The sequence below is a fragment of the Schistocerca cancellata genome, chromosome 5 (genome assembly GCF_023864275.1).
Source record: "Schistocerca cancellata isolate TAMUIC-IGC-003103 chromosome 5, iqSchCanc2.1, whole genome shotgun sequence".
In the NCBI taxonomy this organism is placed as follows: Eukaryota; Metazoa; Arthropoda; class Insecta; order Orthoptera; family Acrididae; genus Schistocerca; species Schistocerca cancellata.
Window position 1 is genome coordinate 536708351 of NC_064630.1, and position 21035 is coordinate 536729385.

Here is a 21035-nt window from a genome sequence, read left to right on the forward strand (position 1 = left end):
GACAATTAGCAATCTGCCGGAGATCTGACTACAGATTACAATGCTGGTGTAGGTAAAAGTGTTTCAGGGAACACAGTTCAGCGCGAATTGTTGGCATGGGATTTCGCCGCAGACGACATCTACATTTTCCCATGTTGACCCAACTAAGATTGCATCAGCGACTGGATCACCATGAGTACTTCATCGATCAATGGAAAAGTGTCATATAATCGAATGAATCACATTTATTATTACACCAGGTCGATGGCCGTGGAATCCAGATGAACCGTTGCTGAGGAACATAATTGTGAATTCACGTTGATGTCCTGGCCTCCAGGTTCGCCTGATCAATAATTCAGTGGAACACATATGCGATGCTATCGTGTGCCAACTTCGCGCCCTCAGTTTACTGGACCTAAGTGACATGTGGTTAGATATCAGGTGCCAAACATCTACGGAAACCTAACAAAGACATGTCGAATTTGTGACACCCAAAACCTCTGTCGTATTATGTTCGAAAGATGGACGAACATGCTATTAAGCAGGTGGCCATAGCGTTCGTCGTCATCAGTGTGTATGGTATTCTCTTATCACAATTACAAATGCTGCCTACGTTCTGTGAATATTATTGTAACAGTAAATTCTGTCTTTAAATATAATAACAGCCTATTTTGGCGCCAACTGGTGACATTTTTTACCGGAAATCCAAAACTACTATATGATTATTCCTACCATCGGAGAGAATATGTTTACTGTTTAAGACCTCGTCCTCGTAGGGATCACTGGAAGCGGAGCACTGACGCGAAGTGAAATGTATGGGTAACGCGTGCAGAGGTGTCCTCCTGCAGTGATTTAAGAAAACGGTAGAGAACCTAAGCCAAATTGGCCTATGGGTAATTCGAGCCATACTCCTTCCTGATACTGGTGTCTTAATCAACACGATAATTATTCCATTACTAACCTTGAATTTACGTGTTTTCAATTATTTACATCTGTCTTCAGGAAAATGATGTGATGTACATGGCAGAGGCTGTTTCTTAGAGTACCAGAAGATCAACTGGTATGCCAAATTATATAGTCCTTTCCACAAACTATGGAACTCTAAAAAAGTCACGTGTCATCTAGGGCCGGCTACAATACATTAGAGTGTTATGACGTTGGTTACAGAAATTGCAGCGAAGTCATAGAAAGAGAATGTCGCCTTTCACAGATGAACGGAAATATGTGAAAAGTTACACTCTTCTCCACGTATGCAGACTATTGGTGCCATTTTTAGGAAATTACTGTCGTCTTAACTTCAACATAATCCAAACATGAGTGTGATTACGAAAGCAACTTACTTTCCACAAGCTGTTGTTAATTCTGCTCGCTTTCATTTTATTTCATTATCAGATTAATAAAACAAGTTCTACACGTAAATATAAATTTGAGACTGTTCCTCTAACTGATTTTTGAAACCGATAAAAATTATGTCTTGACGGAACAGGATATTTAAACTTGTTGGGAAACAAACGAACTGTGTTATATTTCTATTAATATCTGATTATTGGGACATCGTAAGGTTAGGAGTGAATGGCGTCCATAAGGGAAATTAGAGTTTATGAAAACAAACAAACGAAACAAAGACGCTATCAACACATATGTAATGTTTGATCATGACATTACATGAGATATTTCAAATCTAGAGCTGATCACTCGGACAATGCACCAAACACGTTGATTTACTATGATAAAGTACAATTTCCAGGAAGGGTAGTGTCAAGCACAGAAAATAAAGACACAAAACTAAAATGTACAAGTTGTATGGATTCGGTACGAAGGACAGGAACGATAAAAACAAAATGAAGTGTAATGAAATTTTTAGTGCTATACAAGTTCGCGGAAAGAACTTTAATCATTAACGCTGAAGTCTAAGAGAGTGTGGCCGGTTGATTGGATCATTTGAAGCTTAAGAGTGGGAAGTTCCCAGATGTAACTCACCATTTAGAGCCAGGTGGGAGCTTCGGGTTAAAACTTATTTACTTCAAGTGTTTCTAAGAGGTTACATTTTACCTTCATTGATTGTACGTAAGTATCACATTTGTGTTGAAACTGTACTTATGATCTTGTTTCAGAACTTGTCCAGCAAAACTGAGGTCTGTCTTCCTCTAATCTCCAGTTGCCTTTGTGTTTACTCAGTCTAGAAGCTATAGGCCTGCCTGTTTGAACTATAGACAATTTGTGACAGTCAGCGCAAGTGGTTTTATAAGCATCACCGTTACGTATTTAAGTTCTACCCTTAGTGTTTGATAATATGTGCTCTGTGCAGCCTCTTACGTAAAATGAAGTTTTGTACTGCTTCATATTTACGAAAATCATCCAACAAATCAGCTAAGACTCTCAAATCTTGCAACTGTGGAACTTCATTATTTTAGGTAAGAAGCTCCACAAAAAGTTACGGAAGAATCAACAAATATTTCCAAACAGCAGCGGGACCACAGACATTTATGTTTAGATGTTGCGAAACATCCAAATAAAGGAATTCATTTAGCTCCTCTCGGGGTATTGTTGACAGTACAGTTAGTGGTTGTACTGCCGGTTCTCAGAATACAACGGCCACAATATTTCGGTGTGCTGAAAAAAAAATGTGTCCGTTGGGCACTGATGACCTGCAGTACCCTCGTGAACAATACTGTCAGAAATTGAAACGGGAAAAGCTAAGAATTTCTAATTATCTTCTGAACGTTGCTTTGTTCCTTCTTTCTGTGCTTGCCAAGAAAAAACGTAGAGAAATTTCTTTCGTACGAACTGGTAGCGCCCTCCCTTCCACCCCCCCACCCCCTTCCTAGCACATGCTTTGAAATTACCTAATGTTAGTGATAGTATAATCATAAAATGCATGACTAATAGCTTAATTCACCAGTTTAGGATTCCGCCAACTTTGACAACAGCATATTGTAGCCACTTTCTGTATTCTTTTAGAGTAATACTGCCGAAAGATTCTGCTGCCGCCATCATAAATTACGCGTAAGGACCGCGAAGATAAAGTGCGAGAAATTAGGGCTCAGGCAGAGGCATATAGACAGTTACTTTACCTTCTCTCTGTATATTTGTGACTGGAACAAGAAAGGAAATGACGTAATAGTACAGGGTAACCTCCGCCACATACTATACCATGGTTTCGGAATACCTATGTAGATGTAAATTTACATGGAAACGAGTTACTTTATCGTAATTTTTTTATCGTTACATAACGATTTATAATTTCTAATGGGAAAAGCACTAAAATGACGGAACCTGGATGTCTCAGAATGTGTCATATTTAACGTTCCCTTCTTTTAGTCAAGTTTGCCATAAATTTCACTCTCCCCAACTCTCCCTTAACAGTTACACGATCTATCCATTTGTCTTCAGCATTCTTCTGTAGTACCACATTTCCAAACTTCTATTCTCGTTTTTTCAGTTTTATACAAGGCTACGCCCCAGACAAATTCCTTCATAAATGACTTCCTGACACTTTAATTTACATTGGATGTTAACATATTTCTCTTGTTTCAAATAGTGAATGGCATTCAACTTTGACAATAGCTTTCTCTAAGTCTAAAAAAGCTATAAAAGTATATTTGCGTTTTTTAAAAACTTTTCTAAGTCGTGGGATCAGTATTGCCTCTAGTACTGTAACAATTCTCTGGAACCCAATTTGATAGTCCTCGAGGTCTGTTTTTATCAGTTTTTCCATTGCTATGTAAATGAATCATGTCAGTATTTTGCAACCATTAAAAGTCCTTATTATAATTATATTATTGTAAATGAGTGAAAATAGTGCAACTATTACGTTTTACTTGCAGATGGTCTGACTTCGAAATTCCGATTACATTTTCTGATCTAGAACAACCTTCGCTACTATACTTGTGAACACAGGAATTAAATTTGTAAATTACTTTTAATGTATGTGATACCAGTAAATCTAATCTGAACCTTACTATCTGTAAATGAGACTAAATATAAATAATGGCTATCAATAACTCATAATGGTTTTGTTATGAAACAATTGCACGCAGTTCCTAACTGTTGTACATAAAAAAACATGCCCTATTAAAAAAGACGCATCTACTGAATTTATATCAAATTTGGCAAATAAATTCAGTTCCTGATTTTATCTCAGGAAGTTCTTTTGGCCCTACAATTGTTTCTTACCTTGCAACAGATAACTCGGCCCTTCTCTGTCTGTTTATTGCAGAAATATGAATTCCTCAACTCCATCTACCTGAAATAAACCACTTCGCGGCAAACTGCCTTATCTTTTTCTTATTTGCGACTGCTTCCATAAATTATACATTTTTTAACCCTCTTTACAAATGCAGCTCACTATCTACGCAGGAATGCAAGGCGTGGCAGCGCAACTTGAACCAAATTTATTTTTCATTTAACAATGAGGATTAGCCTCAAATGAATGTTTGTAAATGAATGAAACGGTATTTTGAAATTACATCAAATTCTTTTAATGAAGTAAAAGTGATTCGAATTAACATCAACTATAAATTTTCCTCTGTATTGTTCTACACCACAAAAATTAAATCTATACACAATACTTAAATTACCTAAGATTTACTGTTTGCTTTCCTAATGAAATACTTTTAACTAACGGTGGTGGAAGAAAGATAATTAGAATGCTGAACACGTGACTGATGTTTTACTCTGAATACCAACACGTAGATATTATTAAACACTTACACTACAGTACTTACTCGCCAAGCGATTACAATAAGTAGAGCTAAAGGCAAATTTGGTTTTTCCAATTGAGCAGTCTCTCTATAAAAGCCACTTCAAAATCATCCTTTATCATTAATCCTCAGTTACCATTCAGGGAGCATCTAACGTAAAATTAATTCCCTGTGTGGCACATATGCCACCCAAACTCTACCTCTCTCTCTCTCTCTCTCTCTCTCTCTCTCTCTCTCTCTCTCACTGCAACTGATTCCGTTGCTCGTCTGAGTTCTATTCAGTAACATAAGTTTTGGTAGCCAAATAATACTTTCAACTTACGTGTTCAGGCATGCAAAGATGCTTATAGTGGCAAACGTAAAAACAAACTAATTTCCATGATAAATACAACTTTGATTGTTATTTACTAAACGGATAGTTTTGTAACATTCACACCTCTCTGCACGTTATTTCTTCTTGAGGTCAGGAACAGTTTTGTCAGTGTTGGCTGTCCCTCTGATGACAACAATTGTGAGGAAATGTCTACTCCAGGGGCCTCGTTTCGACTTTTGTTTCTCATTGCTATGTCAAATTCTTCAAAATTTCATATTCATCTGCTTCAATTTCCCTTTCTATAACACTTTCTTAAACTCCATTTTTCTTGTATACCCTTCCGAATTTCATCTTTTCCTTCTTTGCCTATTACTGATTTTGCACCTGAGCTCTAGATATTCATACAACCACTTCTCTTTTTTCCTATAACCCCTTTAATTTTCCTTTTGGCGGTACCTACTTTTCCGCTAGTTGTATTTCTACAGACTTACATCTATGTTGTACCCATTCTGGTTAGCCACTTTGCACTTTCTGTACATCTCATTTTTTAGACGTTTGTGTTCTCTTTATCTTGGTTCATTTAGTGCAGTTTTGTATTTTATCCTTTAATCAAGTGAATTCAGTATCTCCTAAGATTTCTACTTGGCCTTGTCTTTTTTACCTACTTGATCCTCAGCTGCCTTCACTCTTTCATCTTTCAAAGCTACCCATTCATATTCTACTCTAATCATTTCCCATGATTCAGTCTATCGTTGCCTATTGCTCCCTCTGAAACTCTCAATCTGTGAGTATTTCGACTTATCCGGATCCCATACCCTTAAGTTCCATTTTTTTTGAAATTTCTTCAGTTTTAATTTACAGTTCATAATCAATAAATTGTCATCGAAATCCACATCCGCCTCTAGAAATGTCTTCCAGTTTAAAATTTGGATCTTAAATCTCTGTCTTCCTGTCATATAATCACTCTGAAACCTTCCAGACGTTCCAACTCTCTTACACTTACACAGCCTTCTTTCACGATTCTTAAACTAAGTGTTAGCAAAGTTTAAATTATGCTCTGTGCAGAATTCTACCATGTGGCTCCTTCTTCCATTCCTTTTCCCAGTCCGTATTCTTATACTCTAAAGTACATTAATATAATCATCTACCAAAGTGTTCCGATGTTTATCCGCTCTAGTTTTGCGAGATTAGCGTTTATAAACGGTTTTTTACTTTTTGGTAGCTGAGTGCCGAAAAGAGCTCGAATACTGATTATTCTTAATAAATATTCCAGTACTGTCGCGGTAGTTATGCATACTAATTAGTCTGTTCAATCAAACGGAGAATTTATTAGTGAAAAATAGTAAGTTACAGAGATACAGAGTGGATAAACAGTGATATCTTCCAGGCAGTGGAATTCCAGCATTACCTATAGATACTTTAATAGCAGTGAATGCTGTGCGTTTAGGATACCTTTCGTCCCACCAGAGTTGGGTCCCTCTCAATCTGGAGGCTGTGTGACTTACCGTTCAACCCGAAGCTGATCTTCCTTTCCTTCAGGCCGAAGGAACTAACGGTTCCTATGAGCACTTTTTCGTAAACCTAATGCGTCAGTACTACAAATTTGTTCCTGAAAGCATTATGCCTCCTTGTAATACCACAGAGTTGCACATACTAACAAAGTCCCCCTGTTCACACCTAACTTAACCCCATCCACCGAGATTATTTTAAGTAAAAGACTGAGTGTAATACTTGTCTGAACACATAATAGAACGGGACAGCCATTGAAGCTTTAGGACTGGATGAAAACGATGGAAGATTTCATCGGAAAGTCGATTTGTTACATCAAAAACACTGGCAACACTGCCGTATTAACTACCAAATGAAAGGCTTTCTGTGGCTGAAATACTGCCTGTATTTCTAATGCAACAAATTGTTTACATCACTTGCTGCTAGCGAAGACGACGAAAGTCACCGACGAATCTCGAATTTTTATCCTAATCGGATGTGGTAAAAATACAGAGAGTAATTGGTACAATGAAGTCATCTCGATAAACATTGTTATAAGGACTTTCCTCTGCTTTTTTAGATGTAGAGAGTAATTTGTATCAGTGCTCAACCCTTTGTCTGCAACGTCTTGTACCGTATGTGATTAATAAGTCGTCACAATATTTTGAGCAGTCTTCGGAAGTTTTAGTTTAGAAATTGCATTGTGCACGGTATCGTATTAGATATCAGTAAATCTGATCCGGTTGGTAGGCAGGTAACTCTGTCTCTCTATTCCGTAAGTCAAACGGTTTTTTTCTTTTGTTATAAAACGAACTCCAGCAAAACGTTAATTAGTTTCAAATTTTCTGCAGTTACGCAGCTGCAGAACAGATCACTCACCTTTCCTCATTTTTTAAGAGAGTCATTCGTGTTCACATGCCCTACTGGCACCATTCCACAGAGGCTATGACTAATGAAGTCTGCTGGCACTGGTGGGTGTTTACGTTGGAAGGCACTTCTGTTTGTGCTTCCTGCTTCCACTGAGCCTACATTTCTGTTTTACTTTATGTCTACGGAAAAGAGATACGGAGTAATATATCTTTACAATCAGTGTTATGATCTTTAACTGCTGTAAATCGATTATCAAACATAAAATTTACACGTTATATTCTTACATCCCATGCTCATAATGTGCAGACGGTAAAATATGTTTTACTTGTTACTCATGGAGGCTCGAAAGTGAGATGAATCATACTTCGACAACACGAAATTTTAAAAACACCGTTATGTACTCGAATTTCGGTAGTTGTGTTACGCGGATGCAGGGGCCGGAGTTTGTTCTATCTCAAAGCCAATTACATAAACATGAAACGAAGTTCCATATTGTACAACTGTTTATATCTTACATCTTTATAATATCATTTATTGTTGGACTTGATAGTGTAGAGGTAAACGCGTGACCGAGAAAGTCGCAGGCTCGAATCCCGGTCGAAACCTGGAAATTTTCTGTCAGACTTTACTGTAGCCTCTACTTCTCAACGATTTGAGGAATCACACACATGGTTTGGAATCCACTTCAAATTATAGATAAACTCGCCTATGTTAGGGACACGCAAGTAGCCCAAGTGGCGTCCAATTGAGAGGCTTGCACCCAGCCACTGGCCGCACGAAATTTTCATTATTATTAGTACACCATTTATTTCCTAGGAGCCCATTGGGAATGAATCTGATGTTGGCCGTTTAAACTGTTATTACTTCATGAAAGTGTTATCTAAAAACGCACTAGTCGGCAGAAGCAGTATTATGTTTCATCTTTGGCTTAAATATGTTCCTGTGGTTAAAATTTTTATATTAAAATACGTATATATAGGTATATAAACTGCACACTGTATGCCCGCTGGTGTAATAAAATATCACCAGTGAGAAATGAAGCACTACTTACCTAACAGAGAAGCCAAAACAGAGAAGTCTGTTGTAATACCTTGTCTATAATAGTGCTGTGTAATTGTTTCGACATAGCGCGTAGCAATTGTACACGTAGCCACGTTATTGTTAATAGTTATTCAAAACTCTGTCATGTGAAATAATCTTACATAAAACACGGACAATTTTGATTGAAGTGGAAATCATGCTAACGCCGATTGATTGCATTACTATCGATAACGTAGTGACTGTAAACTTTCCATTTGAGTTCCAGATGTTTCCCCTGGACTACTCGAAATACAAGGAGTCCTAAACTAACCCTATTACTTCATTACTGAATTGTAGCGTTTCCCCTTTCTATGTATTAAACACAATTTCTATTAAACTTGGTTAATTACGTGCTTCTCTTCTTTGTTGATGTTTAGCTGCAGTAGAGGAAAAAGCGCAATGTCTGGCAAATCGGGCGTAGTGTCTGTATTTCCTAATAACTCCCATTGCTTCTTTTTTCTGGGATAGGGGACCTCCTCCAGGGCTACAGAGACGTGATATGTTTGGTGATACCATACCTTTCCTTGTCCAACTTTTCTTTCACTTCTGAATATCATACTGCGTGGGTGAAGTTTAATACTACTGTAGCAGTAATTCATTTATATGTTTCTCCGTATTCTAAAACAGGCTGCATCACCTCCTTATATCAGAAGGGCTCATAGCAAAAATTTATTTAAATTATGATAAAAATAATTTTCAAAATCTATGAATGCCGGGAAAACTTTTAGCCCTTATTATTTCTCCGTACTATGATTTTGCTCATGACTCACAAATCATTCATTGCGTTATCTATATTACACCTACTGCATGACTAGCAAGGTCGCATAGTCCGTAGCGGGTTGCGTATCTAACTGCTTCCATCGAAACAAGAATGTGATTTTCAGTATTTCATATAGTTATTGAGAAGATATAAAAATTTACCTCACAAGGAGACACCAACTTAACGTAGCACTTTTGTCACGAGAAAAAGGGTTTGCATGTTTGAGTGAAGAAGGGGCTATACCGGTAGTAGTGTAGGTACTGGCAGGGCCTCCCATGTCGGGCAGGCTTTTCACAGAGGAGACAGACAGAGAGTTTCTCATGACATGCCATCATTTCCTTTATACGATCCTGAGTTTTCCTATCATGACATGCAACATCCCCCTACGAGGCTCCCATCTTGGCAGTATGTGGATTGCAAATGCATGTTCCTTTAGCTGACATTACTTCCACTTACTTGCGTTAGGTTACTACTGCATACTTTTCTCTCAGTCTCCTTTGTCTATCTCTTACTTTTTCGACTTCGACGGTGTTAGAAGTCCCGAGGGTGTCTTTCTTTCTTTTCTTTCTTATCTAAACCTACAGAGAAAGTTCATAGGCTCACTGAAGGCAAATTGTGTAGCGAAGGAAACCTCAGTTAAAAATCCTTCATGCCTGGAAGGTGGCAGCTCCATCATCAGAGTGTGCTTGCATAGGGTCCGTAACACTATCAAATAAGGTTTTCTTACTAAAAAGTTTAATAAAAATAAGCCGGACGGATGACCACTGAGCCTATTATTTGAGATAAAGGATACAAAGTTTGGAACGTAGGAGAAAGTACTCTCGGGAACATGGAATATTTGTGATTTAGCCAATAACGAAACAGAAATTATTAAAGATATAGAGAAAAGAACAGAAACGGAAACTAAATTCAAAGGAACTCCATGTATAGGGGACTACACCTTGATTTGCAGTGGAGTCATTAAACAACAAAGATCTGTACTAGTTGCAGTGATTACTAATAGGGGATGGGCTATTTTTTTTTTAATATGGAATTTTACACTTTTGTAAATGACAGAATTCTAATTGTTAGATTTGAAATACCGAGAGCTTGTGGCGAAACGAGCTCTGTATCTTTTGAGGGACACAAAGGCGAGCGATTGTGCCAGGACTTACCCCAGTTCACAGCTACTAGTGCCACGTCATCTTTACCGCTGCTGTGGCTAGCATACAGAGTATTGCACCGTAACCTAAGGATGAAATTAAAAATCATAGTAGCTTTCCCAGACTTTCTCAACATATGCTTCAGTATATCAATGTTTAAACTGTTAAATCTCAGTGATGAGATGAATGCGTTTCCCTAAACAAAAAACAAGTGGCGCTAAATAACAAAGCTAGAAAACCAAAAATTGTTCAGAGTGTGAGTATGTATGTCGCAGCTAATAGTTACAAGTTTCAACTTCATCGGAGCAATATTTTCGTGAAAAGCGGCTAATTTCCATATTACCTGAGTTCTTAAAACGTCACATCACCTTATATGTAGATGATATTCTAACAGCAGAAACCTCATGGGAACAACATAATCGCATCCTCAACAGTGTTACGTATTTTTGCAGAATATGGAATTACAGTTCACTTGGAAAAGTCTAAATTCGGCAGGTCAAAGGTGAAGTTTTTGAGACACATTATTTCTTCCGAAGGCATTCAGCCGGATCCTGAAAAGTTAGAAGCAATCAGAGCCATTCCAGTTCATCCACAAAAAGACAAGTCCGCAGTTTTCTAGGTCTCGTAAATTTTTACCGTCGTTTTCTGATTATGCAAATTCTAAGCATACTAAAACTTTGTTCTCTCACTGTAAGAAATACTATTTGGAACTGGGACGAACAGGTACGGTAGGAATTCAACTCTTTGAAAGAAGCGCTACTTAACACACCAATGCTAGCTCATCCAGATCTGTCACAAGATTTCTGCCTTAGTATGGATTCTTCTTAAGTGGGTCTTGGTGCCCATTTACTTCAAGAAGCCATAGAAAATAACACTACTGCTCAGAAAACCATTGCTTTTGCTTGCCGTGTGCTAATAAAATCTGAAAAAAATTATTCCGTTACTGAATTAGAAGCTTTAGCTATCATTTGGCCATTTAACAAATCCCGTTAATTTCTTTCTGGTAGACACATAAAAGTATACAGTGATCATCGTGCATTGCAATTTCTTATGTCTTCAAAATTAAATCATGACAGGCTAAAACTTTGGGCATTGTTTCTGCAATAATTCCACTTCACAATAGTCTACATTCCCAGCAAGGAGAACATTGTTGCGGACGTACTATCAAGCGCACCGGCTGGGCTTGAGAAAAGTAATAAAGAAGGCAACCTAGAGAAAAATTTCCGTATTCTTTATATTCAGAAAGTCGCCTTTGAAAACTTCATCACCCAATCTTTAAAGGACATTGCTCATGAACAAGATAAAGATCCGATTTGGAAAGACATCAAAATTAAATGACATGGAAAGGCACACACACAGATTCGGCTTTATTATCTGGTTAGAAACAACATGCTCTTCAAACGTTGCACTGTTAATGGCAATCTATGGGTACTTTGCATTCCTGACGATTTTGTTAATAAGCTAATCTGGTACGTTCATTTCAGCGCATTTTGGTCCTCGAAAATATTATCATATTCGTCGGACGACTAGTTATTTTAACAATATGGAAAAGAAAATTCGGAGTCATGTCTATTTGTAAACTTTCTCATAAAGCTATACCATCTCACATCGTGCCCCTTTGTTTCCTATCATTCTTTCTAAATTAAAAGAATTCGCTGCTGTTAATCTCTATGGACCCCTTGTCAAAACATCGAATGGATTTTCGTACGTTTTAGTTGCTGTTGAACTTACTTCAAAATTTGTTTCTTTCACTCCGTTACGTAAAGCCACTGGACGGTCTGTATCCAACGCCTTTGTAAAAAATTTCTTACGTGAAGTTGGACACGTTGCTAAAGTCATTTCAGATAATGGACCGCAATTCAGATCTGCTGTGTGGTCACACTTGCTTCGGAACCATAAAATCAAACCTGTTTTTATTTCATTGTACTCACCACATTGTAACCCGTCTGAACGGATTATGAAAGAAATCAATAAGCTTTACAGACTTTATTGTCACAGAAAGCATCAGTATTGGTACATATATTTACACTTATTTCAAAACATGCTGAATGGAATGCCTCCTGAGTCCACTGCTTTACCACCTATTCTTGTACTGAAGAATGAGGAACCACCGAACAGAATCAGAAAGCTTGTACCTTTTCCGAATACACGCAAATTTCGACACAAAGACATAATTGATTTGGCTGTTAAAAATATAAATTCTGCTGCAGACAAATGGAGGAAACTACATGGTAAAGCAAATGTAAAGAAACTATAAAATTGATCAGAAAGTTATCACTAAAGCTACACGATTATATCACGACGCCACTAATGGGTGACACAATTTACATTGTTGCTTTTGCGCTGTATCTGTTTCATACCTGCACAGTTTTTCTACATTCTTCTGGAAAGTAAAACTATTTTGGTAATGACTTTTGTGACATAGCTACAATGAGATAGGTATTTTTCGTAACAAAATACATTATAGTACAGTACTTTCTTTGTCATGGTAATGCACGTGATAACTGCAATATCTGTATGCATAGCGTTTCACTTCTGTTTATGACGAGGTAAGTACATTGACTTCTGCAGAACTTTGTTTATGGAGGACGATAACTACGACACTTGGCACATTTTTACCGTCAAGTAATGACAGAGATTATCTTTCAACAAGACAGACAGTTTAGCGCTACAGTACACGTATCTGCGTAATTAATTTTTGTACTTGGAACAGACTCTTGAATTACAAAGACACAAAGAAGGACTTCAGTGACACATTTTATTCCATGCTGTAATCTGTAACACCTGAGGGTACAATTACATTAAACCCCAGGTGGTACACGTCTAGTTTGTGTACCATGCATGTGGCAAGCGCTAGGAGCTCTAGCTAATAATGCATTTGCTTATACAACTTTCCACATCGGTACCATAATTCTCTAACACAGAACTACACAGCTATCTGATTAACAGAGAGACAAACATTTTTTTACTATATCACTGACAACACTATTGGCCATTTAAGTTGCTACGCCAAGATGAAATGCAGATGGTAAATGGGTATTCATTCGACAAATATATTATACTAGAACTGACATATGATTACATTTTCACGCAGTTTGGGTGCATAATCTTGAGAAATCAGTACCCAGAACAACCACCTCTGGCCGTAATAACGGTCTTGATACGCCTGGGCATTGACTCAAACAGAGCCTGGATGGTGTGTACAGGTACAGCTGCCCATGCAGCTTCAACACGATACCACAGTTCATGAGGAGTAGTGACTAGCGTATTGTCCAGTTGTTCGGCCACCACTGAGCGGACGTTTTCAATTGGTGAGAGATCTGGAGAAAGTGCTCGCCAGGGCAGCAGTCGAACATTTGCTGTATCCAGAAAGGCCCGTACAGGACCTGCAACATGCGGTCGTGCATTATCCTGCTGAAATGTAGGGTTTCGCAGGGATCCAATTAACGGTAGAACCACGGGTCGTAACACATCTGAAATGTAGCGTCCACTGTTCAAAGTGGCGTAAATGCTAACAAGAGGTTACCGAGACGTGTAACCAATGGCACCAGATACCATCACGCCAGGTGATACGCCAGTATGGCGATGACGAATACATGCTTCCAATGTGCGTTCACCACGATGTCGCCAACCACGGATGCGACCATCTTGATGCTGTAAACAGAACCTGTATTCGTCCAAAAAACCGACGTTTTGCCATTCGTGCACCCAGGTTTGTCGTTGAGTACACCATCGCAGGCGCTCCTGTCTGTGATGCAGCGTCAAGGATAACTGCAGCCACGGTGTCCCAGCTGATAGTCCATGCTGCTGCAAACGTCGTCGAACTGTTCGTGCAGATGGTTGTTGTTTTGCAAACGTTCCCATCTGTTGACTCGGGATCGAGACGTGGCTGCACGATCCGTTACGATAAACCGCAATCGCGATAGGCTACAATCCAACCTTTATCAGAGTCGGAAACGTTATGGTACACATTTATCCTCCTTACACGAGGCATCACAACAACGTTACACCAGGCAATGCCGGTCAACTGCTGTTTGTGTATGAGAAATCTGTTGGAAACTTTCCGCATGTCAGCATGTTGTAGGTGTCGCCACTGGCGCCAACCTTGCGTGAATGCTCTGAAAAGCTAATCATTTGCATATCACAGCATCTTCTTGTCGGTTAAATTTCGCGTATGTAGCACGTCATCTTCATGGTGAAGCAATTTTAATGGCCAGTAGTGTATTTACGTAATTACATAGATTATTTCACACCTATAAAATAGTATCTTTTCTGCATTTTGGGAACTGTCCATGTTTATTTGAGAAACTACTGTGATACTAAGAGTGTATTTTTTTAAGGTTTTGAGGTTATTGAAGAAATCTACGACGTTTTTTAGATTTGACTGGGGTGTAATGATATTATTGCGACAACGATGTGTTTGTGATGTCGAGGTGTGGTTGTGATCATTATGAAGGGTGAATGTGTGCGTGAATGTGAGTACCACTACGCTGACAGAAATTTTTAGACACTGCTATTTATGAGATATCGTTTCTAAACACTTCTAACGTAAATTTTCAACCTGTGAAATTTTATTTGAACCAAACGGACACTGTACCGGAAACTGCTGTCTCGAATATTTCAGTAAGGAAGGTAAGTGACCTTGACGTAATGCACTGTGAGTGCCCAGCTGCATGACATTTGCCTGGGAAAATGCCATTAGTGTGTGCCTTTCAGAGCTCAGGTGTTGGAAAAAGAGGCCATTAACCTCGCTATTGACATATCTTTGTAGAAAGCATCGCAAATATGACACACTCATACTTGAAGACATACGATCACATTTGTCATTTCCTATCTTCACTGTTACATTTTTTTCTGCTTGAGTGTTGTCATGTTTAGGCATAAGTTATTGCATTTGCTGCTGCTGTTTGTGAGGCATTGTCCTACTAAATTTTACTTTGTATTACTCTGATAAGCCATGTACTGTTTTTCCTGGGTGGACTTGGATTTAAAAAAATGTAAACTAAATATTACGATATATTTTATAAATAATCGACAAGTACGCTGAAGAAGAAGAGGTAGAACTACAATGGACATGTTATTCCATGGATTCTTGTGCTTCTATGCATCAACTATCTTTCCTCTGCCTTTCGCTTATCTTATCTGCTTGGATTCGGACCTAAGAGGACGTTCTTGTGTAAAGCTCATCTTGCTGTACCAGCTGATGATGTACGTTGTACTTAAAACCCGAAAAATATAGTGGTCATTTTGTCAAAAGAATTTGTGTATGTGGTCAATCTATTGTTAGTCTGATACCTATATTGCCTTAAGCAGATGTGGGCCTTAACAGGGAATTTTCATTGTTAGGCGCCATCTTAGAAAAATCTTTAATATTTTTCTTTTAGCTCACTACGAGACGTGCCATCGGATAGGAAAATTAACTTTATTTGAGATCCGTCGAGAATGGAAGCAGCTACTAATAGTTTAACAATTTTATTTACTGATTTTCTTTATATAACTAGATAACATCCCAGGCAGATAAGGTCTGGACACAGAATTCCAGTTCCATCATAAGATTTCACTTGTAGAAGCTACTCTTGTTATCTTATATTGGGGAATCGAGTCGAAACCACGATAAGTTACGTATTACAATAGTGTACATCGAACAGACTTGGCAAATATTCTCTGGTGCAATAAGCACACGACTTCTCACGAGCGGGAAATAAGAAAACGACAATTAACTAATGACGATTGCGTAACTACCCTGAGAACTGAGCTAGTTTACTGAGTGCTTGTACACGTCAGGCTAACTTAAATATATTACACTGTCAATAATATTCCTACATTAGTTATTTATCTTTTATGCTGAGCCGTTGAATTAATGTGTGCTTCTTTTTTATATAAGTCACGGTTCATATTCATTCTATCACATTACACTGATAGCAAAGAAAAGGAGTCACAAAAAAAATAATTATTATATTACTGCCAGTTTTACTACCGATTTATTTTTCTTGTTGCCGCACATTGGTTCATATTAGTTGTAATTTTGCATTTGCTTTGCTAATTTATATTTGTTGCTGCTGTCTATGCCACTTTGCATTTTTTTTCCTCGTTCTTGATTGTGTTAACGCTCTTGCGCTGCTACTGTATTGCCTCGTCTCTTAGTTTATGGTTCAAATGGTTCAAATGGCTCTGAGCACTATGGGACTTAACATCTATGGTCATCAGTCCTCTGGAACTTAGAACTACTTAAACCTAACTAACCTAAGGACAGCACACAACACCCAGCCATCACGAGGCAGAGAAAATCCCTGACCCCGCCGGGAATCGAACCCGGGAACCCGGGCGTGGGAAGCGAGAACGCTACCGCACGACCACGTGATGCGGGCTCTTAGTCTATGTATCTGAGCTCAGTAGACTTAAGTTAGCTTATGAGGGGGGATACTGTATAAGAAACTAACTGTGAAGAATGGGGAAAGATGGCATTGAGAAGTTAAAAGAAAAAGGTTTGGCCAAAAATGTAGTGTACAATGAAGAAAAATTATTTTGAAAGAGGATATGAACAGAATACATAAAGCAGGCGTAGGCAGGACTTTTTGGGAATAATGATGAAGTAAGGGAGATCTCCAAGAAATAAAGAAAGTTTTGTTTGCAAATCAAATACTATAAATACTGCAGTACCAAATGCTATAATGAAAACAAACCCTGTCCTTTCCTTTTTTGTGATCCGCTATGTGTTTATGTGTATCCTTGTGTGACTATGTTCTTCCTCTCTTTATGTATTTATCTGATAAAAGTTATGTTGTAGAATTTTTCTAATACTAAGCTACATTCACTGTGATGAGGAATACTGTTATCCTCGAATCTAATTTGCATTAATAATACGTTCTTTACTTTGTAAAGATGTTTAGACATTTATTCTGGTCAGTTTTAATGCTCATGTGTGAAGTTAATGTTTCGAAAGCTATTAATTTTTTTCTTATTTACCTATGTCATAATTCCTATAACACTGAAGTATATGTTTATTTCTATTCTTTTGTAAAGCCTGTGTTACTACAAATGTTATCTGTATTATGATGTCCTTTTATGATGTATTTTATAGCTTTGTAATTGTATTCTCATGTCATAAAATTTGACACCAGTTCTTCAGATTAAGTATATAGTAGGGTTTCATTTCACTGCAAACGTTTCTGTTGGTCATAGTATATGTACAACATGTGAGAAGTTAAAAAAAAAAAAAAGGGACTGTTAGTGCTCTCATGTATGTTGATATTTCAGCAAAGGACTGGTTAACAGCATTGCTGGTTCTAAGGACATTTCAAAAGACTTTTTGTTAGTGCACAAGTTGTGATTCATGGACTTGCTATATTATCCGCAAGACTCTTCAGTGGTTATTTTGCACCCACACAGTCGCAACGGATGGCTGCTGGCCATCTCTACAAGGATTACAGTGGGTCTGCACCTGTGGTGGCCCACTAATACCATCATCTCTACAAGAAATACTGTGGATCTGCTCTGTGATGACCTACCTACCAATATTCTTCAAAACTTCGACGCTCTGCTGTGGGTTTGCTCTGTTGTGGGCCATTACCTGTCTGCATGTCTTTCCTCCGTTGCCTTTCCGTTGGAAGGACAACATTACTTCCTCAACAGTGCATGGAAATCCAATACTTCTGTGTGCACTTACTGCTCAGACTTGTGGATAAAACTATCATTTACTGTGATGAATGATCAGGACTGTCTTTATAGACTGTGAGGACAGTTTTTGGTTTTGACCAACGTTGTATCAATAAGTGTGTGCATTTTATATCTTTGTTATCGTGATTATGAAAAGTTTTGTCAAATCTGTACTGCCCACTGCCCCAAACAATTTGTAAATTTTTTGTGGGGAGCATTGTGGCTATGTAAGCAGGCTGTTTAGGTTTTTATGTTGGTAACACCACGTAGTGCTCTGAAAATCGCTGACAGCGCTGTGTGCAGGCTGTGGCTGGCTGGAATGATTGTTGGAACATTCGCTTGTGTGGTGTTTGGCAATTGGATGTGAACAGCGCGTAGCGTTGGGCAGTTGGAGGTGAGCCGCCAGCAGTGGTAGATGTGGAGGGAGAGATGCCAGAGTTTTGAGAGCGGACGATCTGTACGCCAGAAAAAGGAAATTTGTAAGACTGGATGTCATGAACTGATATATATATATATATATGTGTGTGTGTATATATATATATATATATATATATATATATATATATATATATATATATATATATATAATGACTTTTGAACACTATTATGGTAAATACATTGTTTGTTCTCTGTCAAAATCTTTCGGTTGCTAACTATGCCTATCAGTAGTTAGTGCCTTCAGCAGTTAGAATCTTTTATTTAGCTGGCAGTATTGGCGCTCGCTGTATTGCAGAAGTTCGAGTAACGAAGATTTTTGTGAGGTAAGTGATTCATGAAAGGTACAGTTTATTGATAGTCAGGGCCATTCTTTGTAGGGAATATTGAAAGTTAGATTGCGTTGTGCTAAAAAATATTGTGTGTCAGTTTAGTGACGATCAGAATAAGTAAAGAGAGAAATGTCTGAGTACGTTCAGTTTTGCTCAGCTGTTTGAAAATCAAATAATGTAGAAGTTTACCAGAACAGTCATGCTTAATTTTTGAAGGGGAAATTTCAGCTGTAGAGATTAGGAACTTTCTCAATGGGCTACGAAATAATGAAAGGGGAATTTAACGTAAGATGAACCAAAATAACTTGACAGCTCAAACTTCTCAACGAATGTAATTTATGTTCTCGCTACCAGAGTACGTGAATCACACCTTAGGTGTAATTCATACAATTCACCTGTGTGTTCCCTCTTCATATAACAATACCTAATAAACTGAAATGAGCTTGAATGCCGGCCGCGGTGGCCGTGCGGTTCTGGCGCTGCAGTCCGGAACCGCGGGACTGCTACGGTCGCAGGTTCGAATCCTGCCTCGGGCATGGGTGTGTGTGATGTCCTTAGGTTAGTTAGGTTTAAGTAGTTCTGAGTTCTAGGGGACTTACGACCTAAGATGTTGAGTCCCATAGTGCTCAGAGCCATTTTTATTTAGCTTGAATGGTAGCTAAAAATAGACGTCATCGTCACCGCAAACACGTTCGTTGAAGTTCGACTGAAATAAACACTTACTATGTTAGCCAAAAGTTCTACTGAAAAGTAAAATAGTTGCTCGGCTGAAGGTAGTTCATTCACTTTTTTCGTGGAACGTTAGAAGACTAAATCATATTCTCTCGTGAACGGGGTTCCATAATGGAGCGCAAGTGAGGACGTAATCTTTCAAGCAGCAGTACTTTCAATTGAAAATACCGTTCTTTTTTACCTTCCACTTGACTAGAGACAGACACCTTGTCGTACACTGAGGTATTTCTACGAATTTAGTGAACTGTAAGACTCACTTACAGCGTTCAAAGCAACAGTCGGCGCGGAGATTGCATTACCTGATTGCAGATGACTATGAGATGTTTTTTGAATAGGAATCATATTGAGATCATCGACAGTGAAAGTAGTTACAGCTAATGTTATTGTAACGTAAATTTGAGTTTGTACTACTGCCGTTATGAGTAGTTTCGAAATGAAAATACTGGAGCAGTACGTTCTTTTGCTGGAAATTTTTAGACCTTGTGTTGTTTCTTATTTAGGTCTGTAACTTGTTTTAACCATTGTGAGTTCAAATACGTTTCGGAATGTGGGATTGTGATTAGGAGAAGACCGGAATTACCTTGAGATGTATCTCATGGAATGATGATTGATTGAAAACTATATGTCGTAGTGGCTTCAAAGTGGAACCACGACTTTAAAAACATTTATTACTTTTGGTCACTTTCCTCTTGTATTCTTTGCTAACTGTAATGACAGAAATCAATTTTGTAAAAATTTTAAAAATCAGTTTTTTTTACATTGTTGAGACTCAAAGGGTTACAAAGATCAGTGGACCGGAAAATAGTTTCATAAGGGTCGCGAGATAGGTGAACGCGGGATAAAAATTCATATATAATGCAGAAAAGTAATACAGAATTTCATGTTTTATACATAAACTTCCTTCGATGGACCAAGTGGCTTACCACTATACTTCCAAAACCAGAAAACAACCCTACAGTCATAGTAGCAGCCATAATATTACTTAATGTGTGGAAATGCAATGCGATAAACTAGTTGCATACTCGGATGATTGAACAGGAAACGGATTTCGACTCCCATATTCTCCAATCAAGTTGTGAAACTGAACAAATGAACTGAGATAGGTCACATGAAGTGCAATTCAAATGTTTTTCATGTGAATAAATCTAAAAATAATTTAGCGGATAATTGTACAAAGGATCTGCAAGCAAGGTTCTCTCTGCAATCCTGGTCAGTGCAGCATATTGGGATTCATCTCAACAGCACAAGACAAACGTCTATACTAGGAAGTTCGGTACAGCCATCCAACAGGAGAGCAGAACGGCAGCAGGTAGAAATGAGGAGTACCATTTCTCTCCCAACCCATGGCGCGGTAACTGATCTCCGCACCAAGCAATACTACTGACAGGATAGATTCGGAGATTATGTAGCCTGCTTAAAGCATAGATTTCCGGTTCTCAATCTAAGATGAAGCTACGACAGGAAACGGAAGACTGACTGTGTGTACTTTGAGACATGCAAGTGCTTGTCCATAGACGTTTGAATACATAGCATGAAAGATGCAGA